This window comes from Carassius carassius, chromosome 3 (genome assembly GCF_963082965.1).
Source record: "Carassius carassius chromosome 3, fCarCar2.1, whole genome shotgun sequence".
Classification (NCBI taxonomy): domain Eukaryota; kingdom Metazoa; phylum Chordata; class Actinopteri; order Cypriniformes; family Cyprinidae; genus Carassius; species Carassius carassius.
In genome coordinates this window covers 37,271,684-37,299,502 of record NC_081757.1, presented here as the reverse complement: position 1 = coordinate 37,299,502, position 27,819 = coordinate 37,271,684, and the positions used below count along the sequence as shown (strand labels likewise).

The window sequence follows — 27,819 nt, the reverse complement described above, 5'->3', positions numbered from 1 at the left end:
ATTTTCTCTCTTCTTCAGCCCTTTTTTTCCATCACAGTAGCGGAAAGCAGTGACTGAGCGACTGACAGCTAATTTTAACCAATCTAAAATCTGCATTAAAGTTAAGAACGTAAGGATAAAATCTGTTAATATATAATTTGTAGCTGCAATACTCATACATTTTTTGTGAGTGCTCCTAACTTTTTGAATAATTTCATTAATTTCGAGCCCTGTAAATGAAAAGTCACTAACTTCCAAAACTGTGGTGAGATATTCTTGGCATTAAACAACCAAAACAAAAATCTAACAAATATGAACGGCACAGCTCTATGTTTTTGTGACAAGTGTTTTGCTGAGACTGGCTAATGTATGATGTTACAAGCGGTATGGTGGTTCGCTTTCTTTGCCACAAATATGCTGGTAAATATGGCTGGTAAATTCCCAGCTGTATCATGACCATTACATTTTCAGCTAAATGTTCATTTTAAACCAAAAAAGTCAAAAGTTTTTAAGAGTCAAAAGTTTTTAAAAACTCACCAATGCTGCATTTATTTGATCAAAAAGTAATAGTCAATCATTATAAAAATGAAAATGAACCATTTTCAATTTTACATTACATTACATTTATTCATTTAGCAGACACTTTTATCCAAAGCGACTTACAGATGAGGACAGTGGAAGCAATCAAAAACAACAAAAAGAGCAATGATATATAAGTGCTATAACAAGTCTCAGTTAGGTTAACACAGTACACATAGCATGGGATTTTAAATAATATAATATAAAGAAAACAGATAGAATAAAAAAAGAATAGAGCAAGCTAGTGTTAGAGGTCTTTACACATACACACACACACACACACACACATACAATTGCATAATTAATGAAAAGAAAATAGAATATTAAAAGATTAGAAAGGTAGTTAGATTTTTTTAAAGAATAGAATTAGAATAGTGAGTGTTAAAGTTAGAGGGTCAAATAAAGATGGAAGAGATGTGTTTTAAGCCGATTCTTGAAGATGGCTAAGGACTCAGCTGTCCGGATAGAGTTGGGGAGGTCATTCCACCAGGAGGGAACATTTAATTTAAAAGTCAGTAAAAGTGACTTTGTGCTTCTTTGGGATGGCACAATCAAGCGATGCTCACTTGCAGAACGCAAGCTTCTAGAGGGCACATAAGTCTGAAGTAACAAATTTAGGTAAATGGGTGCAGAGCCAGTGGTAGTTTATAAATAATTTAATAATTTTGGTAGTTTATTATTTATTTAATTATTTTAATACATTTTAAAATATAATTTATTCATTTATACATTTTCAGAAGACAAAATTTCAGTTTTCAGTGTCATACAATCCTTCAGAAATCCTAATATTCTGACTTGGCGCCGAATTATTATTGGCGCTCAATTAATAATAAAAATGGTTTTCGTATTATATGTTCAAAACTGTTTTTTTCACAGTCAGGATTCTTTGATTATCAGAACGTTCAAAAGAATTGCATTTATTTAAAATAGCAAACTTTTAAAACATTTTATGTGTCATTTAGGACTAATTTAATGTCCGAGCTGAATAAAAGTAGTATTTTCTTCTTTTTTATATACCTATCCCAAACTTGGATTGTAGTGTATCATGGTTTTTACAAAATGTGAAGCAGCAGAATCTTTTTCAACATTATTAATAAACTAATTATTAATATGTTTCTTAAGCAGCAAATCAGCATATATTATAATGTTTTTTGAAGGATCATGTGACACTGACGACTGGAGTAATGGCTGCTGAAAATTTAGTTTAGTTATCTAAATTTAAATTGTAATAATAGGTTATTACACAATATTATAGTTTTACTGTTTTGATGTTTGATCAAATAAATACAGCCTTTGTGTGCATAAGAGACGTCTCTCAAAAAACATTTTTAAGTGAAAGTGAAAGTGACGTGACACAGCCAAGTATGGTGACCCATACTCCGAATTCATGCTCTGCATTTAACCCATCCAAAGTGCACACACACAGCAGTGAACACACACCCAGAGCAGTGGGCAGTCATTTATGCTGCGGCGCCTGGGGAGGAGTTGGGGGTTCAGTGCCTTGCTCAAGGGCACCTCAGTCGTGGTATTGCCGGCCCGAGATTCGAACCCACAACCCTAGGGTTAGGGTTAAAATATCCTAATTATTCCAAACTTTTGACCTGTAGTGTAGATTATCAAAAATCAATCTTGCTTCTAAGCTTCACAGCCAAAAAAGTATGTTTTAACGTAACATGAGATTTGAACTCTTACATTAGATGCCTAAAGGTGCCTGAATGAAATCTGTGGCTCAGCCGCATAATTTATGTCTCAATCTCCAAAATAAACCGGGACAGGCATGGAGCAGATGACTGTGCCTTCCCAGTAACCCTGAGAGTGGGGGGGTCGTTGATCAATATCTCAATGCACTCTAATACTGCAAGACTGTTACAATGCCTCCAAACAGATGGGCCATGGTGTATGTGTCTGTGAAAACCTACCCCCGCCACCTCTTCCCTCCCTCCAGGCTGCCCACTGCTGCTCCAAAGCAAGCCTTTTTTCTTTGAGTGGGAGGGGGAACAAACTACAGCCGGAGAGGGCCACATAGCCCACACTAATTCTCTTTCAGAGGGGGTGGAGGATGACAGGATGGAGGGATCCACACTTCTCGTTCAGGCTTTTATGGGAAGCTTTATTTACGCCCAGGCTCTCTCTCTCGTCCTCGCTCTCTCAACCCCCATTCCACCTCGTCCTTCATCCCAGGCTGGATTTATGGCCTCCGAGCTGTGAGCACTCAAACAGAGGATGAAAAGGCGCTCAGACTGCATGTATCTCAAACACAGGCTTTTTTGACACTCCAAAAGATCAGCACTGAAAAGCCAGAGAAAACAGCCACTGAGCAAACAGGACAAACGCAAGAAAGAGGATTCCGAGCAGATTCCGCTCTCGCTGTTATTGCCATAGCACGAGCCCGAGGGCAGGAAAAGCAGACGGGGAGCGACACGCTTGTCTTGGTGGTAACAATTGTCCGATGACTGGGAAAAAGTCGATCAGAGCCCTCTCTCCATAAATCACCCTCTGAGTGATCTAAAGGAGAGCAATTACATTTCATCAGTGCTATTTATACATCAGCGGAAAACGAGTGTGCATAATTTAGATACCAGTGTCTGTGTCAATATCTCATTAAAGCTAATGAGACTAAGAGGGTGTGGGAACGCTGGCGGTGGCAGTCACAGATGTTTGCGCTGTCAATTTCATCTCCAAATAAAACCGCAAGACAAAAGAGGGGCTCTCCAGCTCATGCTCTGAGATTAATACTTTCACACAATCCATAAGACCTACAAATAATGACACAATAACCACGCTACACTAAAGAATATTAGATTAATTTATCAAGCAAACAAATTAAGACTTGTGTAGCTGGACTATCAGCATGCTGTCTGGTCCATTTTGTAGTTTGTTGCACCCAAGAACCTTACACTTAGACAAGAAGAGGCCCTCTTACCAATAAGTGACCAGTGTTTGCTATAGAGATTAAAGGAATAGTTCACCTACATACATGGATGAGAATTTACTCATCCAGTACATATAGGAGTTTGTTTCTTCATTGGAACAGATTTTGAGAAATTTAGCATTATGTCACTTGTTTACCAATTGGTCTTATGCAGTGAATGCAGTGCCATCAGAATGATATTCCAAACAGCTGATAAAAACATCAAAATAATCCACACGAATTCAGTTTATGAAATAACATCTTCTGAAGTGAAAAGCTTTTGTTTGTAATAAAACACATTCATCATTAAAGGGTTAGTTCAAAGGCCTCCTGTAGCGAATCGATGCGTTTTTGTAAGAAAAATATCCAAAATTAAAACATAAGTCACTTTATTGTAGCTTGCGCTCACTGTTGTAAACGGAAGCAGTTCCAGGTGGATGACATATGAGTTCGGCTTTGCGCAAGCGCAGCTTAAAAGTGATGCACGCGGAAGCGCAGGGGAAAAATCTAAACAAAACAACGGTCACTAATTAAAAGTACAAAACAAAGATTTATAGAGAAGAATGTCGGAGGATTTCGCTATAAGCCAAGAGGAGACTGGTTCTCCTTTGCTAAAGTAAGGAAACTTTGCTTCCTTTGCTCCTGTTAAGAAACGTTGGTTTTCATGAGCAGTGTTTGGAATAATAGGTAACAATGTTATTTTTTCAGTAACGAGGTAATCTAACTAATTACTTTTCCCGTCGTTACAACGCCGTTAACATTACTGGACGTTAAATGCGGTGCGTTACTATGCATTGATTTAATAAACTATGTAATCCGAACGCACCCCTGGCTCACACAGCTAGTGAGGTGGTGGGTTAATAACGAGATAAGCGATTATGATTGGCTAGGGCAGAGGCATGTGTTTCATGGTAGCCAATCAGAGCCAGTGTTTTAACACACATGATAAAACTCTTGCTGTCTGTTGACGTGCAATAAATATCGAAAGTTATGTACGAACACCTGTCTGTTCTACTCATTTCAACTGAATTGTGAAAACTGCAAAAGAAAAAAAAAATACAAATTCTTTGACATAGCAACTTTTTTTTTAACGGTAACGCAAATAGTTACCTCCACAGAACTGCATCTGTGAACAACTGTTGGCACAAGCTAAATTAAAGTAATTACTACATTTTGAATATGGACATTTTTCTATCAAAAATTCACTACAGGAGGCCTTTGTTCACCCCACAGAGGTGTGTGAGACACTTTTTTATTGTTTATTCGAATTTCAAATTAATAAATATAACTTCATAAAACATTCAATAAATTAAATGATATCATTTACAAAATGACAAAAGCTTTAATTTAAAAAAATAAAATAAATAAAAAATAAAAATAAAATCAAGGAATCACATTTGAATCAGGTATAACCATAGGTGAAAATATAAACTCCTGTCCTGAATCATTATTTAATTCATATTTAGTTTCATGAACACTGCATTATAACTGACTGGGGTAAAAAAATATGTAAAAAATTATGCACATTGCTTCCTGAAATTAGCATAAAGCCTGAAAACTAGTTTCTGCAGCTGAAACTATTACGATTAGTATGAATAGTATGAGCTAACCAGGAATGATGTAAATGTTCAGTTCGTAAAAACAAGTTGTAATCCTCATATAATCATATACATTTTGCAGAGATAAACGTAAAAATACAAACTATTTAAAAAAATTAAAAAAATTTAGCCAAAATGATTGTTTTAAACCCAGAACATTAAATGACCATGGGCATCAGTCTAGCCATATGACAGTTTCCTTCACCTCTCTGTGCAAATTCATTCTGTGCATGGTGGATTTGTCAAGAGGTGTTTGTTTTTTGAAAAGCCCTGAGGTAGACAGATTCTCTCGGGTTAAAGCAGACAGAGTGGCTGAGGCATGCCGACATTTAACTGGATAAAAGAGAAAAGATTAGAGCCCTCTGAGCTGCAATAGACTTCATTGATTTATAATTAATCAAGGACAGAGCCGGGTCGTGAAATTGCACCTGGACATAATCCTTTTAAATCCTCTGCTTGACATCATAGAAACTAGGAAAATAGATGCTCGCTTCAAACATGCAGCTATCAATAGTAAAAGTGTGCAATATGAAAGTAATTGCAGGACATGAATTGGATTCTCAGGCTTTGCTTCAGTGTAGCAGCAGTCAAAATGGCAGTAATGGGTTGCTGAGGTTGAGGAGCTGATGGTGAATTGCTCCCTCTGCAGGTTGTGTTGAGAGCAAAACACCGTTTACTATAAAAAATTAAAAATAAACACTGACTAGTAAAAACAAGAAGCAAATCATTGCTCAGGGAGGCACATGGAGAACAGTGTGATTTTAGTATCATTGAGATAGAATAGTTTTTATTCAGATTTTATTTTATTTCATTACTTTTTAAGCTCTGGCAATATTTGTCATTTGTTTTTGTCAATATCTTTTTTTAATAGTTTTATTAATTAAAAAAGGTTTAAAATATTATTTTAGCAACTAGCTAAAATAAAATACTTTTTTTCTTTTGTTTTTCCATTTTATTTTAGACAACGATTAGGATTAGGAATTCCCATTCATTTTTCAGCCAATCACCTGAACTGTAAATGCAATGCAACCAATTGGCAACACTTAAAAAACTACTTCATGCTTTTAAGTGCATAAATATAATTTATAATTATATAAATAATCGCTGCATATATGATATTCAATACACTTTCTAAATGAACAAAACAAAAATGTATTGAGATATTTTTTGTATATATAACAAATACAGTTTAATGGTTCCAGAAAAAAAAAACTCAAGTACAATATAGTTTTTATAATTATTATTTAAATTCTGCGTGCAAAAAACCCATTTACTTAAAGCTCAGCAGGGGCTAAATGGACCATACACTAACTAGCTGAACTTTGACCCCTTTGTTTTTCTAGGCTCGGAACTAAAATGGCCCTTATGAAGGGCAAGTATGTCATTTGATACGTCCAGACCCAACTTCCTGTTTCAAAGAGCAATTCATAAAAATGTATGTTCAACAGTGTATTTAAACTAATACCAAATTCTTTTAGGAAGGAAAAAAATAAAATAAAATAAAAATCTTGCATGTTTTCCTGAGCAAGCAAAAACACTGCAAGCATCCAGTTTTTGGGGGAAATGTGCTGAATAGTCATTAAATAACATTACAAAGCAGAAATCCTCATGGACCTAAAAACTGGTGTCATTCTTCTGATGTACAAGACATCATTCCTTATTTTATCTTTTTTATTTATTTTGACGCAAAATATGACTCTGACATTGTCTATGTAAGATGAAAAGTGAACCGCAGCAGAGGACAGCTCATCTCAATGGCAGACGCTGCTGCAGCAGCAGCAATTACACCTCTATTACAGGGAGCCTGCCATGCAGGGAGAACAGGAAATGAGACAGGAAGTGTGCTGTAGGCTACAGCAGAAGACAGCAGGGGAAGCAGACACAGACAGAGAGAGGAATGTGCTTGTACGCCAGAATACTGCTGTGTGCTGCTCAGTTCAAGTGCACTGTGAGCATTGAATTTTGTGCTGGAGGGATGGAGGGAGTTAGAGGAGAGGCTAAATAGTATGTTGTCATGGGGTACAGTAAAGACTGGAAAACACAAAAACTTTTGCACCTATTTGCAGTCTGGAGAAGCAGCCATTAGTTGATGAAAGTCAAGCCAGTCTGCAGATTTTTAGAAGTCCGAGCTGAAAGATTTCACATATAACTTCTTTAAGTCTTTGATAGTTGTATTGTGACAATTTAACAGCCTTGGTAGTTTAATATCTTAGATTATGAACAGACATTGTACCATCCTTCTATAACACCAATATGAGACAGATATTTTCAGATTTCTGAGGTACTGAGGGAAAGTGCTTCTGACGTCAGTTGAGTGGTCATATCTTTTATCATGTGTTGCAGTGTGTCTGGGTTAATGATTTAAGCACAATATGCCATGCTTGTTTACAAAAACAAGCTCAGAGCACTTTAAGGGAAATAGAGTGTTTTGTATGAATGAATACCAGGAGGGACAGCAAAAGCCACTGACCTGTTCCATGAATTGCTCCTGAGAGAGACAATCTGTGACGTTCACGCAGCCCAGCAGACAGCCTGTGGGATACTCCGTAGGAAACTTGGGCTCTGGATTGTGAAATAAGTTAAACATAAGGTGAAATTACAAAAGGCACTACAGTCTAGACATGCCTGATGGGATCATTTAAGTTTAACAGCTTTAGTATTACTGCCATGTACTTGAAGACATTAAACACACCTTCTTTGTAAATGTGGTGGTACATGGCCTGTACCTCTGCAATCTCTTGAGGATTGGTCAGTTAGCAGCAGCAGTAATCCACAGGCGCCCCCTATGGGATGTGTACCACGTTCTGCCTTCTACTGTACACAAACAAGAAACAGAGAGGAAATGGAAAACGTTCAGATGCACTGTTCATCTCAAATGTAATTTTTTTAAGTTGACTTTAGCTTACTTTAATAATGCACGATATACAGCCAATATACAGTTTTCAGCCAATATCAGTGATATACATTTATTTTAATAGTAACTGTATTAAAAAAAAGTTTACAGAAAAACCTTAAGATTTTTTATATCAGTCATAACATGAAAATAATTATTGTAATTTATACTGTCCAGTTTTAAAGTCAACTTTTAATTAAATTATGTTTTTTTTTTATGCTGTTCACTTTATTTAAAAAATTCAGTTTGATTTAACACCACTGTATCAGTTTTCAATCATTTAAAAATAATTGCATCATGTTAAATTGACTCAAAACATTTACTTTCTGGCTTAACTCAATGTTTTCATTTTTAAAAACTATACCTAAAACTCAAAACTGATTTTACACTTCACATCAAGCTTTGCACGGGTCTGGATTGGGTTATTTTAGAATAGAATATAGTGTTATTTTATGCATATTTTTTAGCAAGATGAGAAATTGGGGAGACATGTTAATATTTAAAGTTCTATTAATAATAATAATTTGTTACATTTATATAGCACATTTCTGGGTGTCTAGGAATCTCCTCAACCACACCCAGTTTGCAGCATCCACCAGGATGATGTGACGGCAGCCATATTGCACCAGAACACCCACCACACACCAGCTTACTGGTGGAGAGAAGACAGAGTGATGAAGCCAATCAGTGTATGGGGATGGTTAGGAGGCCATGATGGTCAGAGGCCAATAGGGAAATTTGGCCAGGATGCCAGGGTTACACCTCTCCTCTTTTCGAAGTACATCCTAGGTTTTTTAGTGACCACAAAGAGTAAGGACCTCGGTTTAAGGTATCATCCAAAGGATGTTGGTATTTTAAAAGAGTTTGTTATGTTGCTTTTTTGGGGGAGTTGGGTGAAGTGTTGAGTACATGCTTGGGTTGAGGACAGGCTAACAAGAACTCAGGTTTTCTTAATAAAAAGTGTTAAGCCTGGCTCACTCTACAGGAGTTTTAACCTAATTTAGCCCTGATTTTCCCCGACCGAGAATCTGAGCCAAAATCTTGTCGAGCCCCTCGATCGGTCCCAATGTTCGGTGTGGAATATCTAATGTGAGGCATTCACAGATCGAATCTTGCACCCACCAATCTGCTAGCACACAAATAGGGGCCACCCTGATCAAATCAAACAATGTTTGATATTTGGAATTTAAATTTGTTTGATGACGGCTATGATTACGTCAGTACTTTCACAATAGGATGCGCGAACGCAAAACAGCTGCTTTATGGCTCTGCTGGATAGTGGAGATGGAGGAAGCTGGTTCTTGAAGTTTTGTAGTAACACAACTGTTTGAATAAAGTGTTGAAAACATATCAAAACCATGAGGAGAAAGTGCTGGGGTGAAATAATCTCTGTTTTGAATGTACCTGCTGAGTGCAGAAAGCTGTTAGCATGCTAGCTAACATATGTAAACATCACTGAAATATCACTGACAATCTGCTGTCTGATATCACGTGAGGCGCTCCCTCTGGCATGATAATCTTGTAGTGTGTCCTGCGCCGTGATTTTCAAATCTTGTAGTGTGTGAAATGTTTAACATTTGAGAGAAGATAATCTGAAAAAAAGATTCTCCTAGTGTGTGCTGCAACCAGATTTCATAATTGGTTAGTATTTTAAAACTCCTGTAGCGTGGGCCCGGCTTTAAAGTGCTAGAGTGGGATGGGAATGCTAGAGATGTAATAAGTACCATCTTTAGATGAAAAGTAATATTTAGCTTGTATTATCACCTGATTTAACATCTGACTTTAGTTTAATGGCTGGAACTAATAAATTGCTCAAATGCTTTATGTGTGATGAACTAAAGCAAATCGAGTAAACTCAACTAAAATAACACCTGTTCAAATACACATTGTGTGTGTGTGTGTGTGTGTGTAGCGAAACAACTGCGACTTGCAATTTCTTTTCAGATGCAGGTGTTATAATTGAAGAAAATTTTCAAATTTTAGAGAAAATTGTATGGACCCCCCTGAGCAAGGGATGACATAATTTATGTCTTTATGGGGTCTTCAAGTGAACTGTACCTTTTTATGCCCTTAACAAGCAGTGAAGCCCATGGCTGTTGCATGCTGAGACACCAGCCACCATCTGAGATCTCCTGCAGCTCTTTGTCCTGCAGTCGGAACCTGATGCACTCACTTTCCTGTGTCCCACTTACAGTCTTGGATGAAGACTTACACGAGGTGCCACTACCAGACACGTCAACCCACTAACATAACATAAACATATAGACACAGAGAAACTCAAATACAATTGTCATTAACTTCCTTGCATTTAAGATTCTCTTTTGATAAAAATTATAAGGTGTTGAGAAGCAACTTATTTGCACCCACCTCTGGTGCAGCCTGCATGATGTTGGGGTTGACGAGCCTCTCTGAGGTGCTGTCGATCAGCAGGAACAGAATGTTTTGGTGTCTATATATATACACACACACACATATATACATATATATACACACACACACACACACACATATATATATATATATATATATATATATATATATATATATACATACAAAGGCTGTACTGGAAAAAATAAGTAAAAAATAAATTTAAATAAAATTACAGAGGAGCCTCCTTACTTCTGGTATTACGGAGGAATAGCCTTCCTGATAATGTTCAGGGTTCAGACACACTCTCTCTGTTTAAATCTAGATTAAAAACGCATCTCTTTCGCCAAGCATTCGAATAATGTATCTCTTAAATTGTGAGTGTAGTTGCATCTGCATTTTTATTCTTTAGCTTGGGTTAAACTAATTTTACTTTGTTGGATCAGCAGCTATGCTAATGATGTCTCTATTTTGTTTCTATGTTTTGCCACGGGATTTACATCCCGTGGTAACTAGGATTTACACAAGCTCCAGTCTGGATCCAGAACACCTGAGAAGAGATGATGCTGACCCTCAGAGGACCCCAGATGATCCTAACCTTGAATCAACAAACAGAACTAACAATTATTGCTACATGTGTGACTGCATCCTATAATTACTATTAATTAATAATATTGATAGTTCATCATCTAGCTGACGACGTCTTGTATTATTATTATTTTTATTTTTCTAAAATCCTGTCAAACGTGCACAAACTACTAGCTACTACTAAATATTGTAGAAACATAATTTTCTGTAAAGTTGCTTTGTAACGATTTGTATTGTAAAAAGCGCTATACAAATAAACTTGAATTGAATTGAATTGAATTGAGTCAAATTCTCCCCTTCATCCAGCACTCGTCTCGCTGCAAAGTTTAGTTTGATCTTGCCGTCTTTGCGGGAGGCGTGTCGAAGCTCCCGGAGTTCCTCCTCTTGCTTGCGTAATGCCTCTCTCTCACCTGGAGAAAGCCACTGGTTGGAATCCGTTGCAAAATAATCGGATTCATCATCCAAGTGATGTGTTCTCTTAACACTAAAAAAAAAAGATAAAGAGTTCAAATTATGTAAAAGTCCAACTGAAGTTTTGTGTGCATTATACTTCAGATGGTTCATGGGCATTTCTGTGGCTAAAATGAATCTAACACTGGCAATTACAGCAATAGGTTAACAGCAGTGTATTTGAACAGCAACACCTGTTCTTTTCAAACTCCAGAAGTTTGTCTTTGTGTTTTACAGCTTTTTCCAGACCAGCTTTCATCTTGGCCTCTTGATGGGGGAGATACTCCCACACAGTTTTCTCTAGAGCCAAAGGCTGTCACACAAATGCTACCAGTCAGGGAAAAACAAACACAACCACCTCATTTCTTACCTGCCATGAGTTTTTTACGGAGCTTTTGACTTTTGTTGGAGTCCGGCAGCAGTATTTCTTGCTCCTCTGTAGTACAAACCTGAATTATGTGTTAAACAGTGTTGATAAAGGCTTCTTAAAGAGTAGTCCATCATTTTCATAATCAAATTTGCAGTTTTCGATCTGTATGGGTCTTTCCATGGCCCAGGCAAATATCTGTAGTCAATACTGAAATGATTTATCTTTTATGTTTAAAAAAAAGAAGAAGAAAAAAGTCTGATGTTCACCAGTGCTACATTTATTTGATAAAAAATTCAGTCAGAAACAAAAACATTGTGAAGAATTATTATAATTTAAAACAACTTTTTTCAACTTAGAATATCTATGCTTATTTTTGTGAAAACCATTAAACGGTGTCTTTTTTCAGGATTCAGTGATGAACAGAAACAGAAATCAAATTAATGAGTGATTGTTGCACAAACGTATGAGAAGTATCTATTTTTTTTTAAATGGTGATCCCGTTTTTTTAACAAATAGTGTATATTGTAAATATTACAATATACTTAACATTTTATTGTTCTATAATTATTCTATATGAATCCTGTCAAGATATATATATATATATATATATATATATATAAAACAAAAACATAAAAATACATTAACATGACTTATCTGTATTTTAATTTGGAAATGACTACTGGCAATCATCATGTGGGAACATCTAGACATTAGCCAAATAATTAGCTTGGCCAACATATGGGTCTTTCACAAACAGACTGTCCTGATTTGTAAGTGGACAAAGCTCAGCAGACTGCGGCAGAACAAACAAGGGCCAGAGCCTTCTTGAGCTCAGCTCAGCTCAGACAGTTGTTGATGAGTCTGTGTTTCTGAGCCAGACACTCGCAGGGTTGACGGCGAGGCAGCAGAACAGCCAGCTTATCTCCACCCTCTTTAGCATACAGATTCACAAACTTGCTCTTCTTCTTCATTGAGCTTGAGCAGCTGTTCTCTTGTGCCTGACAAATGAAGTAAATCCCTCTGTAATTCTTCCCACCTAGTTAAACCGGATATATTTTATGAATTACTTTTAGATATTAAAAGGAGTCGGCAACTATTTATTAATACATATTATTTAACTGTTAATCATGATGATAGATATGGTAACCCATATATTATCCTTAATTCTTAACAACATCTGTATTCACATTAAAAAGCGCGCACTCACAGATAAGACATGAATAGAACACGTTAATATGGGTTTAAACTAAACTCATTTGAGCTTTGCCAGTTTAAACATTTTAGAGCCAAAGGATGCGAGCTTGCACGCGCAGTGAGAAGATTTGTGCGTGTCCTCATCTGAAGCGTGAAAACTTCATGCCTCAGAACGAGCGCAAATATTAAGCTCTCTCTGAAGTATTGTGTTTAACTGGACAAATTCAGACAAAAATTATGTCCAAATCACTCACTGCTCTTAATTGAAAAGCTTTTGAAACTTTAATAAAGAAGAATCTTTAATTTATACAGTCCAATATACAGGCTGTTTTACATTTGATTACTTTATTCCAGTGGTCTCCAACGTGGTGCCCGCGGGCACCTGGTAGCCCGCGTGGAGTCTCTGAGTCGCCCGTCGAGCACGTTCTATAAATAGCCTGAATTGTAATCTTTCTTTTTTTTTATGATAATGGCATAAAATGAGAAAATAACTATTGGTGACATTTCATATACCATTAAAACATAATAAAATAATTCAATAATTCAAAAAAAAATAGAATCGGCACGTCCCAATTACAAGACACCACCCCCCAGCACTGTGGAAAATCAACGACTGGCAGACGATCTGAACGAGTTTTACTGCAGGTTTGAAAGAACACCCATCACCTGCCCTGAACACCTCTCCACACAACCGTTCACACCAATAACAACTCCTGCAACCAACCCTGAATGCCTCTCCAAACAAACGTTCACACCATTCACAGCTCCTGCAACCAACCCTGAATGCCTCTCCACACAACCATTCACACCATTAACAGCTCCTGCAACCCATCCTGATCACCTCTCCAATCAACCGCTCTCACCATTCACAACTCCTGCAACCAACCCTGAATGCCTCTCCAAACAACTGTTCACACCACTCACAACTCCTGCAACCCACCCTGAACACCTCTCCAATCAAGCGCTCTCACCATTCACACCTCCTGCATCCCCCCTCTCCCCCACACCTGCAATACAGATCAGCGAGGATGCGGTGCACCAGGTCTTCAGGAAGCAGAAAAGGAAAAAAGCACCAGGCCCAGATTGTGTTACACCAGCCTGTCTGAAATCCTGTGCTGACCAGCTGGCCCCCATCTTCACAAAGATCTTCAACAGATCGCTGGAGCTGTGCGAAGTCCCTTCATGCTTCAAACGCTCCACCATCATCCCCATCCCAAAGAAATCCAAAATTACAGGACTAAATGACTACAGGCCTGTGGCTCTAACGTCTGTAGTCATGAAGTCATTTGAAAAACTGGTGCTGGCCCACCTGAAGGACATCACTGGACCCTTGCTGGATCCTCTTCAGTTTGCCTACAGAGCAAACAGGTCTGTGGACGATGCAGTAAACATCGGACTGCATTATGTTCTGCAACACCTAGACAGACCGGGGACCTATGTGAGGATCCTGTTTGTGGACTTCAGCTCTGCCTTCAACACGATCATCCCAAACCTCCTCCTGCCCAAACTAACTCAGCTCTCCGTGCCCACCTCCGTCTGTCAGTGGATCAACAGCTTCCTGACAGACAGGCAGCAGCTAGTGAGGCTGGGAAAATACACATCCAGCACCCGTACAATCAGCACCGGAGCTCCCCAGGGCTGTGTTCTCTCCCCACTGCTCTTCTCCCTGTACACTAATGACTGCACATCTAAGGACCCCTCTGTCAAGCTCCTGAAGTTTGCAGATGACACCACACTCATCGGCCTCATTCAGGACGGTGACGAGTCTGCTTACAGACAGGAGGTTAAAGAGCTGGCTGTCTGGTGCAGTCTCAACAACCTGGAGCTTAACACGCTCAAAACAGTGGAGATGATCGTGGACTTCAGGAGAAACCCCCCTGCACTCCCCCCACTCACCATCATGAACAGCACTGTGTCTGCAGTGGAGTCATTCAGGTTCCTGGGCACCACTATCTCTCAGGACCTGAAGTGGGACATTCACATTGACTCCATTGTGAAAAAGGCCCAGCAGAGGTTGTACTTCCTTCGCCAGCTGAGGAAGTTTAACCTGCCACAGGATCTGCTGAAACAGTTCTACTCCACCATCATCGAATCCATCCTCTGCACTTCAGTAACTGTCTGGTTCAGCTCAGCTTCCAAATCGGACCTCAGAAGACTACAGAGGGTAGTCCGGACTGCTGAGCGAATTATCGGTAAAACCCTCCCATCTATTCAAGAACTGTACTTATCCAGAGTGAGCAAAAGGGCTGTTAAAATCACTCTGGACCCCTCACATCCAGCACACTCCCTCTTTGAACTGTTGCCATCTGGTCGACGCTACAGAGCACTGAGCACCAGAACGACCAGACACAGGAACAGTTTCTTCCCTCAGGCAATCCATCTTATGAACAGCTGATAATAACTGTGGGACACACTACACTATTTATATTTATATACACTACACTTTTTATCCAACACACATACTTAGCGTACACGTAAATCTTTTGCACATAATATACATGTACATACATGGAACACACTATACTACTTATATTTATATTTATATACACATACACTTATTTATCCAAACACACATACTTAGCGTACAGTTACAATTTTTCCACATAATATACATGTACATACATAAATGCTCTTTTTAATATACCTGCCATACATTGTCAATTTGTATATTGTCAATCCTTACCCACCTATTTGTATTTTTTTGTATTTTTTATTCCTTATTGTGTTTTTTGTTCTGTCGCTGTTATGTTGCACTGCGGAGCTCTGTCACGAAAACAAATTCCTCGTATGTGTGAACATACCTGGCAATAAAGCTCATTCTGATTCTGATTCTGATTCTCTCTATCTCTCTCTTTCTGCGTCTCGTGCGCGCACCTCTCTCTCTCTCTCTCGCTCTTCGTCTCGCGCGCGCGCACCTCTCTGTCTCTCTCTCTCGCTCTGCGTCTCGTGCGCGCACCTCTCTTGTTCTCTCTGCGTATCGCGCGGCAGAGGAGCAGCGTTTTAATTTAGTTAAACACAGATATTATGTTGCTTTTCTAATTTTACATGCAAGTATGTAAATTATATCATTCAGTCACTATTTCATATTTATGCCGTTGTTCTTTCTCCCTTTCCCCCCGTGACTTTGTCTATATCGCGAATATAAGACGACCCCCCATTTTTTAGGACAAAAAAGCCTATTTTTAGGACAGAAAAACTACGGTAATTATATATTCAATAGTCATATTTAACAATATTAGTAATATTGTTAAATATGACTATTGAATATATAATTACCGTAGTTTTTTTGTCCTAAAAATATAGGCTTTTTGTTGTTATACAACAACAAACTGTAATATTATATTACAGTTTGTTGTTGTATTTTTCAAAACTTGAAACTGTGTGTGTGTGTGTGTGTGCGTGTGTGTGTGCCTATATCAAACAAGTAGCCCTCAAGACTATTTTATCCCTTCAGGGAGCCCTCACTCACAAAAAGGTTGGAGACCCCTGCTTTATTCAATTTCGGTACCTAAAAACGAATGCTAGAAAATCACTGTTTATTTTTGTATCTTTACTCTATTGTATTTATTTGTGCTGTTGCTTGTAGTTGGATTGAAGATTCGTATTATTTTATTTTTATTAGAAAGTATAGTTTTTCCTTAACCCTTGTGCATTATTTAAATTCACTACCCTTTCGTTATGTTCGGGATGAAAACTCAATTAAACCGCTGTAAAAATGTATCAGATAAATGAATTAATTTTTTTTTTTTGCATAAATATCATGATCTGATCAAAACTACTAAATGTTTTTAAAAAAAATCCAAGATTTTAACTCTTTAATTGCCAAGTTCATAAATTATGTCACTGATTTGGGGGAAAAAAACAAACAAAATGAGTTATTTTCAATAGAAACGTAATTGTGGCTGGATTTTTTTTTTTTATACTTTTTATAACAGTCTTGGGCATGTCAAAGATTAGTAGCAACACTGGCTTTGATGCATTTTTAGTTTTTGTGCAGCATTAGATTTAATTTTTTTTCTCCCTCATTTATTGTTGGTAGCTGTTTTTGCCCCATTGACTTCCATTATAATGACATTTTTTGATTGCAAAGCCATGACACCATATAATCATGCATTCTTGATTGTTTGTTGTTTTCCCTGTTGGGAAGAGGTAAAATTTTTATTTTTACAGTTGATCACTAGGTGGGTCCATTAACCCTTTAGATAGGCCTGTGCAAAAAAAAGGCTTAGTTTCTGGCTTGTATATGGAGTTATATGGAGTATAACAGCAAAGTATAGTGTTTGTGTGTGTGTGTGTGTGTGTGTGAGATTCTTGATTGTTTGTCGTTTTCCCTGTTGGGACGAGGTACATATTTTATTTTTACAGTTGATCACTAGGTGGGACCATTAACCCTTTAGATAGGCCTGTGCAAAAAAAGGCTGTTTCTGGCTTGTATATGGAGTTATATGGAGTATAACAGCAAAGTATAGTGTTTGTGTGTGTGTGTGTGTGTGTGAGATTCTTGATTGTCAGGGGTGGACTTTACCATTAGGCAAAGGTCGGCAATTGCCTTGGGCCCCGAGCTACCTAGGGGCCCCCAAAATGCCCCATTAACTTGCTTAAAGATTTTTTTTTTTTACTTCGTGCAAAATATATATTTCTAAAACTCAATTTGCGAAAAATGGCATCAAATCATTAGTGTCGCAGACAGGAGGGCCCCCCCCCCACCTCACTACATGGGACTATTCCATTATTTCACTTACTGCGCATCTGCGAAAGTGACAAGGCTGTAATGCGCCCAAAAACTGACGAAGAAGAAGTGATTGACAGTGATAGACAGAGTGTACAGAGAGAGAGTGTCGACAGTAAAAATGAAGCGAAGCTACCCAAGCGGTGCTGGAAAAAGGAAGAAACGGGAGGAAAGCAAAAAGTTTTTAGCAAAATTGCCGAAGGTAACAAACTTTTTTGTGATGCCCGGCCCTGCTGACAATGACAACAACGCTAACACCATCACGACTGTTAGCACTGCTGCTAGCGTGGAGGAGCTACCCGTTGCCGCCGGCGCCGACAGTGCTAGTCCAGGCTGCTCAAGCGATATTGCTGCTAACGTTACATGCACGGCAATTTTACAGGATGAGGAGGATCCTTCAACTGCAGCTGCAGGTAACAAAACATCCGCGTTCACTTTCAGTGACAGTGATAATAATGATGACGACGTCTATGACGAAAAAGACGACAATTCCATTTCCAATGAACAACTAATGAGTACTAGCAGTCATTCTGACCAATGTGTTACACTTGAACTTGAAGATGATGACCCAGCACTCTGGCCAAAACATCTCACTGACAAAGAGCGCTGCTCAATAGTGCAGAGAGGCCCAGTTCAGAGCAAGGATAGAATTTATCCTAAAAATCAAGAGGGCAGAAGATTTACAAACAGCAATTATTACCTGCAAATGAAGAATGGAGACAAAATAAAGAGGTCCTGGCTCGTGTACAGTGAAAAAAATGTGTTTTGTGCTTTTGTTGCCGCTTGTTTGGTAACCGAGAAAAGGCCACTCAGCTAAGTGCAGATGGGTTTAATTACTGGAAAAATCTTTCTGCACACTTGAGACAGCATGAGAGGTCTGCAGAACACATCACAAACATGGATGCTTGGCGCAGAAAGAGAAGAGAAGAGAAGAGAAGAGAAGAGAAGAGAAGAGAAGAGAAGAAAAAGACAGGCAAAGACCAAAGGGAGAAGAAGAAAAAGATAGGCAAAGACTAAAGAGAGAAGAAGAAAAAGACAGGCAAAGACCAAAGAGAGAAGAAGAAAAAGACAGGCAAAGACCAAAGAGAGAAGAAGAAAAAGATAGGCAAAGACCAAAGAGAGAAGAAGAAAAAGACAGGCAAAGACCAAAGAGAGAAGAAGAGAAAGACAGGCAAAGACCAAAGAGAGAAGAAGAAAAAGATAGGCAAAGACCAAAGAGAGAAGAAGAAAAAGATAGGCAAAGACCAAAGAGAGAAGAAAAAAAAGATAGGCAAAGACCAAAGAGAGAAGAAGAAAAAGACAGGCAAAGACCAAAGAGAGAAGAAGAAAAAGATAGGCAAAGACCAAAGAGAGAAGAAGAAAAAGACAGGCAAAGACCAAAGAGAGAAGAAGAAAAAGATAGGCAAAGACCAAAGAGAGAAGAAGAAAAAGATAGGCAAAGACCAAAGAGAGAAGAAGAAAAAGATAGGCAAAGACCAAAGAGAGAAGAAGAAAAAGACAGGCAAAGACCAAAGAGAGAAGAAGAAAAAGATAGGCAAAGACCAAAGAGAGAAGAAGAAAAAGACAGGCAAAGACCAAAGAGAGAAGAAGAAAAAGATAGGCAAAGACCAAAGAGAGAAGAAGAAAAAGACAGGCAAAGACCAAAGAGAGAAGAAGAGAAAGACAGGCAAAGACCAAAGAGAGAAGAAGAAAAAGACAGGCAAAGACCAAAGAGAGAAGAAAAAAAAGATAGGCAAAGACCAAAGAGAGAAGAAGAAAAAGACAGGCAAAGACCAAAGAGAGAAGAAGAAAAAGACAGGCAAAGACCAAAGAGAGAAGAAGAAAAAGACAGGCAAAGACCAAAGAGAGAAGAAGAAAAAGACAGGCAAAGACCAAAGAGAGAAGAAGAAAAAGATAGGCAAAGACCAAAGAGAGAAGAAAAAAAAGATAGGCAAAGACCAAAGAGAGAAGAAAAAAAAGATAGGCAAAGACCAAAGAGAGAAGAAGAAAAAGACAGGCAAAGACCAAAGAGAGAAGAAGAAAAAGACAGGCAAAGACCAAAGAGAGAAGAAGAAAAAGACAGGCAAAGACCAAAGAGAGAAGAAAAAAAAGATAGGCAAAGACCAAAGAGAGAAGAAGAAAAAGACAGGCAAAGACCAAAGAGAGAAGAAGAAAAAGACAGGCAAAGACCAAAGAGAGAAGAAGAAAAAGATAGGCAAAGACCAAAGAGAGAAGAAAAAAAAGATAGGCAAAGACCAAAGAGAGAAGAAGAAAAAGACAGGCAAAGACCAAAGAGAGAAGAAGAAAAAGACAGGCAAAGACCAAAGAGAGAAGAAGAAATAGATAGGCAAAGACCAAAGAGAGAAGACGAGAAAGATGCAAAAACAGAGACAAGGGAAATGAAGAAATGGTCAGAAAAAAAGGGAGAGCAGGAGAAAGTCAGTGAAAGAAAAAAAGGTAAACATTTTAAAAGGTAATTTATTTTTACTAAAATGATGTCTCCATAATTGATCACTTATTGTCTTGTGTGTTTCTTCTCACTTTAGTAACACAAGACAGAAGTCCAAAAACAACATGTAGCAGCAAGCAGATCCATATAGAAGATACTATCAGAACAACCAAGGTAAATGACAACCAATGACAGCTCTTCCCTGTGTAAATAGACAATACATATTATTGTACAGAGAAATTTTTATGTGAATGCAATTTTACAGAGGATACATCTGTTAAACAGAATGTTGTTCTGTTTTTTTTTCTTCTTCTTTTCTTACAGATACAACTCCAGATGTCTATACATCATTGCTGTGTGAAGACTGCTGAAGAGAAGTAACAAGTAGGGCTTTTTTTTTTTTTTTTGAAAATAAGGATTTACAAAAGGAGGGAAACAAGAGATGTAGAGGGCCCCATGTCTGTGTTTGCCTTGGGCCCCAAAATGTCTAAATCCGCCCCTGTTGATTGTTGGTGGTTTTCCCTATTGGGAAGAGGTAACATGTTATTTTTACAGTTGATCACTAGGTGGGACCATTAACCCTTTAGATAAGCCTGTGCAAAAAAAGCTTAGTTTCTGACTTGTATATGGAGCTATATTATGGAAGCGTATGGGTAGCAATATTCAATTTGGGATGTAATATGCAAAATGACAATACAATATGTAAAATGACAATGCATTTCTGTATATACATTTACATTTTCCAATACATTTGTGCAATGTTTGGTGCAAAATGAAAATGAAAATTAAATTACATAATTTTCATTTGCCATTTGATACACCAGATTTAATATGTAAAATGAAAACTAATTTTAACGCTTTATAAGTTGCAAAATGAAAATGAAAATGTATTACAGAAATTATTAGATATGTATAACATGTTCAAGCAAAAACTGTGGCAAAATTATCATTTAAATGCTATTTTTCTTAAATGCATTAACACTCACAGTCAAGACACTTACGATTGCATTTTCATTCAGTGTCCCGCAATGAATGTAGCAAAATTCAATGTGCACATTGAAAATGCATTCCGAGCCGATCACGTGTCCGCCCCCTTCCGCCATGTCAATCACTGCGTGAACAAGGCGGGGCTTGCAGAAGGTCAGAGACTCAAATCTCAAGAAGAGGATTAAAGTGAGAGAACATGGACAAGACAGTTGGTCCATGTACGTTTTGATCATTTCGGTTTATGGCTTCAATATTTCATTCGCACTTGTGGGCGGAGCTGAAATGCTGCTTTCATCTGATTGGTCGAATCACTCCACCTTCAACTCGGTCTTTTCATTCTTTCAGGCAGAATAAGAGTCAGTGTGAGTGAAGCACTGTAATGTCTGAAACCACCGCTCACTGTTAATTAGCATAATATTTGAATCAGATGTAGCTGGGCACATAATTCGTGCTGCTGAGACCTGCAAATTATTTCTAGGTTGTAGTATTGTATGAATATTGTCCCACTGATAAATACAGTGCAAATAGTTCTCTCTCTTTGGATAAAAGTGAAGTGGAAATAAAAATCAATAATAGACTGAACAGTTCCATGTCTGTAACATTTACCACTCTCATCTTTTAAGTCATAAGGCACTAGGTATGTGTTTGTGACATTAATAAATAATTGTAAAAATTAATATAGTTACATTTCTGAAATAAAAATAGTAAAATTAGCTCTATGCTGCTCAGTGCTCCTGTAGCCTACCCCAGAGCGCCCTCTCGCGGCTGTAGACGTTAATGTTTTCTCTTGGTTCTGAATAAATGTGACTTAATAGTCCAGTGGAACTTATATATGTTTTTTTCCTCGTCATGACGTATTTTTGGACTGATGCAACTTATACTTAGGTGCAAATTATAGTCCGAAAAATACGGGTAACATTATTATTATTATTTATTATGAGAGTAATTGACACAGACTAGAACTTTAATGTTTCACCAAATTCAGCTCAGATCTTCAGACTCGTCTGACTCGTGTTGCTGTATAACTGGCCAGACTTACCATCCCAAAAAATCCTATTTAATTTTATTTCATAAATTTAACTATATTTATTTCCACTTCACTGTTATCCAAGGAGACAGAACTATTTGCACTGTTTTTATCAGTGGGACAATATTTATACAATACTATAACCTAGAAATAATTTAACGGGGTCTCTTGCAAGTCGCAGCAGCACAAATTATGTGCCCAGCTACATCTGATTCAAATATTATGCTAATTAACAGTGAGCGGCGGTTTCAGACATTACAGTGCTTCACTTGCACGGACTCTTATTCTGCCTGAAAGAAGGAAAAGACCGAGCTGAAGGTGGAGCGATTCGACCAATCAGATGAAAGGAGCGCTTCAGCTCCGCCCACAAGTGCGATGAAATATTGAAGCCATAAACCGAAATGATCAAAACGTACATGGACCAACTGTCTTGTCCATGTTCTCTCACTTGAATCCTCTTCTTGAGATTTGAGTCTCTTGACCTTCTGCAAGCCCCGCCTTGTTCATACAGTGATTGACATGGCGGGAGGGGGAGGGCACGTGATCGGCTCGGAATGCATTTTCAATGTGCACATTGAATTTTGCTACATTCATTGCGGGACACTGAATGAAAATGCAATCGTAAGTGTCTTGACTGTGAGTGTTAATGTAAAAAAACGATATAAATACTTTTCGTTTTCTTACACAAACCGTCGTTTCGTGTCTTAGGTCATCAATGTGTACTTACGATGGGGAATTGTTTAATTTGGACTCCTGTGCATGCTCTTTGAGGTGGTGACCATAGACCTCCATTATATGAGTCACAGACAAGAACGGTTTGACCTAAAAATATCAAAATGGGAAATACTGCGGAAACAAAGAAACCTACATCTTGGATGCCCTTGAGGTAAGCTAAAACATACCAAAACTTAATTTGAAAGTGAACTATCCCTTTAAGAAATCCAGTTTGCTTACAAAATTAACAGTACCCACCTGATCCACACAATCCTCCATTTGAGGAAGTGGAAACGTGTCAGGTTTAGTAATAGCATTCAGCTTACGGTAATCAATACAAAATCTGTAAGTAAGATCTGGCTTCTTCACCAACAAACATGGTGAAGCCCAACTGGAGCAAGAAGGAACAGCGATCTCATTCTCCAGCATATACTGACCTTCAGATTCTAATACTTTCCTCTTGGTGATAGGAAACCTGTAAAAATGCTGACGATAGGACGCGCATCTCCCACATCCACATCATGCTGGATCAGATGCGTACGAGTTGGCACATCTGCAAACAAACTAGGAAAATCAACTTTGTCAATTCTGACCTCTGCACATCAGATAGATGTGAGAACAAAACATCCAGATTTTGAAGGGTCTCTAAATTCTGGGGAAGCAAAACAGTCTTCAGGGAAAATCACATCCTGCCCTCCCTCTACAGAAAAAGGCTGATCATCATTAAGAGAGGCACTAGAAACTGTGACAACTGGACTAACTGGTTGGGTTTCAGAATTACAAGAATGATAAGGCTTAAGTAAATTCACATGAAAACACGGCTTTGCGTCTGGTCAATCTGGAGTTGCAATTTGATCGTTTTCAGTGTTTCCCACAGAATTAGATTCTATTTGCGGTGGTGTGGTGTTTGGGGACTGGGGACCGTTGACCAGGGGGTGGGGTGGGGTGGGGGGGGGGGTTTAGTAAAATATATATATATATATATATATATATATATATATATATATATATATATATATATATATATATATATATATATCATAAATATATCATATATATACGGGAAGTGAACTGAGGACCACGGTCGGAGACAATGTCCTCGGGGATGCCAAACAGACGAAATACAGGATTGAGTAGTTCCTCCGCAGTCTGCATGGGAGTAGGTAGACCCTTAAGGGGGATGAAACGACAGGACTTGGAGAAGCGATCCACGACCGACAGTACTGTGGTAAATCCCTGAGATGGAGGGAAATCTGTTACGAAATCCACAGCGATGTGGGACTACGGGCGTTGAGGAACTGGAAGTGGCTGTAAGAGACCTCCATTTCTCCAGGGCAGCCTTCATGGCTAGAACCTCCTGGTCACCCACATCATAATTGCGCTCCGCCAAGCTTAACTTGCGGGAGTAAAAGGCACAGGGAAACATTCTCGCGGGGTTACCGTGACGTTGGGACAGGATCGCACCCACTCCAGTGTTCGAGGCGTCAACCTCCACGACGAACTCCCTCTCCGGGTCTGGATGATGGAGGATGGGTGCGGCAGTTAATCTCTCTTTCAGCTGATTAAACGCTGCAGTGCACTCAGAAGACCACCGGAAGCGCTTCCCGCCCTGGAGAAGAGATGTGAGAGGAGCCACAATGAGACTGAAGTTACGAATAAACCTACGATAAAGGTTGGCGAACCCCAGAAATAGCTGTAATTCTTTCACAGAAGAAGGTTGAGGCCAGTCCACCACGGCTTTGACCTTGCTGTCATCCATGAGAACCCCCTCAGCGCTGATGACATATCCCAGGAAGGTGATGCGAGTCTGATGAAACTCGCACTTCTGAGTTTTGGATTGATTCTCAATCAAACGTTTGAGCACTGCACGCACGTCCCGTACATGAGCTTCGAGGGTCTCTGAAAAAATCAAGATATCATCAATATAAACAATAACCCTCTGATTCAGCATGTCCCGGAAGACCTCATTAACGAAAGACTGGAACACAGAGGTCTGTAATGACAAAGTAGAGGCAGTCAGATCCATCTGCAGAACTTTATTGAAGCAGGTAACGAAACAAGGATGCACTGAAAACACCAAGGAAACACGAAGCAACATGCAGCGTGGCAAAACAACACTTCTCAAAGAAACAAAGAACTAGGCAGTCCAGATAAAGGGTGGATAATGATTAACAGGTGGATATGATGATGCTGATGGAAAAACCAGACAGGGCTGGGAACTAATGAAAGCAGGGGGGAAAGATGGGAATTGCAGTTCTAGAACTCAGGTGACAAGGAGCGAATGAGACCGGAGAGAGGTGAAGGCGCGCGCTCAGTGACAGGCGCGCGCTCCGTGACACTATTGAGATTGTACCCTAGTCTGTGCAGTACATTTATTTAAATTTGAATGTTAAAAGTTCATATTGCTCATGTTCTATTCTGTATTGTTAATATAAATCATACACTCTCCAAATAAAAAGGTTGAATTTTATGCATGCAACAGCCTATTACTAGCAGTCCCTTATGACAATGAACCATGGTAAAGTGAACATAGTTCAACTATAGTATTTGTAGATTTCCTTGGTTACCACTACAGTAAACATATATTTTAACCATGTGTGAACAAAAATATAACCTAGTAAGTTGCAATTAAGGCTTATTGCATTTACATTTTACATTTACATTTAATCATTTTGCAGGTGCTTTTATCTAAAGCGACTTACAGATGAGAACAATAGAAGAAGTCAGGTCACACGTGAGAGTGATTTTGAACTTCTTTGGGATGGCACCACAAGGCGTTGTTCACTTGCAGAGCGCAAACTTCTATAGGGCACATAAGATTTAACCAGTGAGTTTAGGTATGTTGGTGCCGTGCCAGTGGTCGTCTTGTAGGCAAGCATCAGTACCTTGAACTTGATGCGAGCGGCTACTGGTAGCCAGTGTAACCTGATGAGGAGAGGAGTACCGTGAGCTTTTTTTGGCTCATTGAAGACAACCCTTGTACATGCATTTTTACATTATTGAATGTTAAAATGCATTTCAAATATAAAGTTAAGTAAGTATTATTACCCATTGTACTCATAAGAATTAAATACATTTCATAATCTAAAAGTTCAGTTTAGAAGTATCATATTGGTATTGATATTGACGATACTGGCCATTAAAATTATCGGTATAATATCGAAAGCAAAATATGTGGTATCGCCCATCCCTAATGTGTGCACACTCTTGACTTCAAAAATAGGCGAGGCATATATCTTTAGTAAAACAGTGTGGAGAGAGAGGAGGGGACTGATGATTTCAACCGACTGTCGGAGGCCAGTGTAAAAAGAAGATACGTAAAAACTCAACCGAGAGTTCAGCCCTTGTGCGCTGTTTGGTGCGTACGGCAAGCGTGATTTTTACCAAGTACAACATGTTCCTGGATCAACATCCTTGTTGATCCTGGAACAATATTCCAATCAACCAATCAGAAATGAGATATAACTTTTCAAGAAATATCTGTTTTAGGCTTACAATCAGGGTTAGGTGCTTCTAGACTCTTGTTAAACAGCTATCATTTCCCACTGATTTCAGGAATAAATTATGGTTAGGGATTGGGTTAAGTCTATATTTTTGGAAAATAATGTTGATCCAGGATCATCAAAAGATGTTGATCCAGGAACCTGTCTTACTTGGCAAAATCACGGCGGCCCGGTGCGTACAGTGTGCATGCAGAGGCGCATCTATAGCCCTTAAACACCGAATTGAGTTTTGTCTCTTCTTGCTCTTGAAATGACAAATACATACAAAACTGTCACCTCGAAAGTATCCACAAAAATACTTTCGGTTTTGTCGGTTTTGTCCTAAGTGAAAGTAAAGAGAGAAAGTAGCGAGAGAAATAGAATGAAGTAGCACTGTAAGATTACATTTGTTTCAATGCATTATTGTGAAAGCGATTGCGTGTGAATGTTATGTAGTTAGCTACCTGTTTAAATCATACTTTAACCCGAAAATATTCACAGGAACAGACAACTCTTTGAGAACTAGCCTTTAACTTCCCGCTCGTCTATTGCCGTCATTATAATCTTCTGATTTGAGATATCCATCTGAGCTATAGCTAAATATATTTAACATGTGAATTCTTGCTAAATATGCAGTTATATTAGGGACCGTTGGCATGAATTGTACTCGTGATGGAGCGGTGATGGAGCGGTGGTGGAGCGCTCTTGGAGCGAGTGAAAACTACGACATTCCGACTTTTAAAAACTCCGCTCCTCGCTCCACTCACATTCTCTGTTTTCCAGCATGTTCTGCATATTGAACCCTTTCCAGCTTTGGCTTCCATCTTTTCACAGTAGGGGAGTGCTGACCAACTATTACCAAAGCTGCAAACTTTCACTGATGCTCAAGAAGGAAATACAATGCATTAAGGGTGTGTTCACACTTGTAGTTCAGTTGGTTTGGTTCATTTGGTCCAGGTCCACTTTGAATTCACATTGGCATTTTTGACAGAAAACCTAAAAAACAGCGAACCTTAAGGCACAGTGATACCTTCACAACCTGATTGGTCGGCTTGAATGATGTAGACTATTGAGAGTGAGGAGATGTCGTCACAGTACAGAGCCCCTCCCCTCGATATAACCCTCTCCGCAATGTTTGCAGGATACCGGTGGCAAAACATGATTGTTTGCGCGTGTTGTTAACTCGGTAGTAGAGGAGGTTATCGCAATTCCATAATGTTTTCCCATGCCTGGAAGTTACTGCTGCGTTAAAATCTGCTCCAGTACCTCACATGATACATGTGGAAAACATAGGAACAATGGAATACAGTTTTTTAGGTTACCGAAATGAACACAGCATCAGTCTGCATCCTCGTCTAAATCTCATACACCTTGCATTCACACTGTTAATGGCTTTAATCTAACTAGGACATTTACATCTTGCAATCACACATTTAACTACCCTAGCTAACCCAGAACTGGTTTGTCCACTTCATTTTGGCGTCACTTTGACAGCGAATAACTTTACATCTGAGGCGTTTAAA

At 38.7% G+C, this 27,819-nt stretch overlaps 1 pseudogene; it reads right to left on the bottom strand.

Annotated features, from left to right (window-relative positions):
* The window catches only part of LOC132113138 (activating signal cointegrator 1-like), a 101,770-nt pseudogene extending 84,092 nt beyond the window's left edge, over positions 1-17,678 (bottom strand).
* Positions 17,679-27,819: the final 10,141 nt, after the last annotated feature.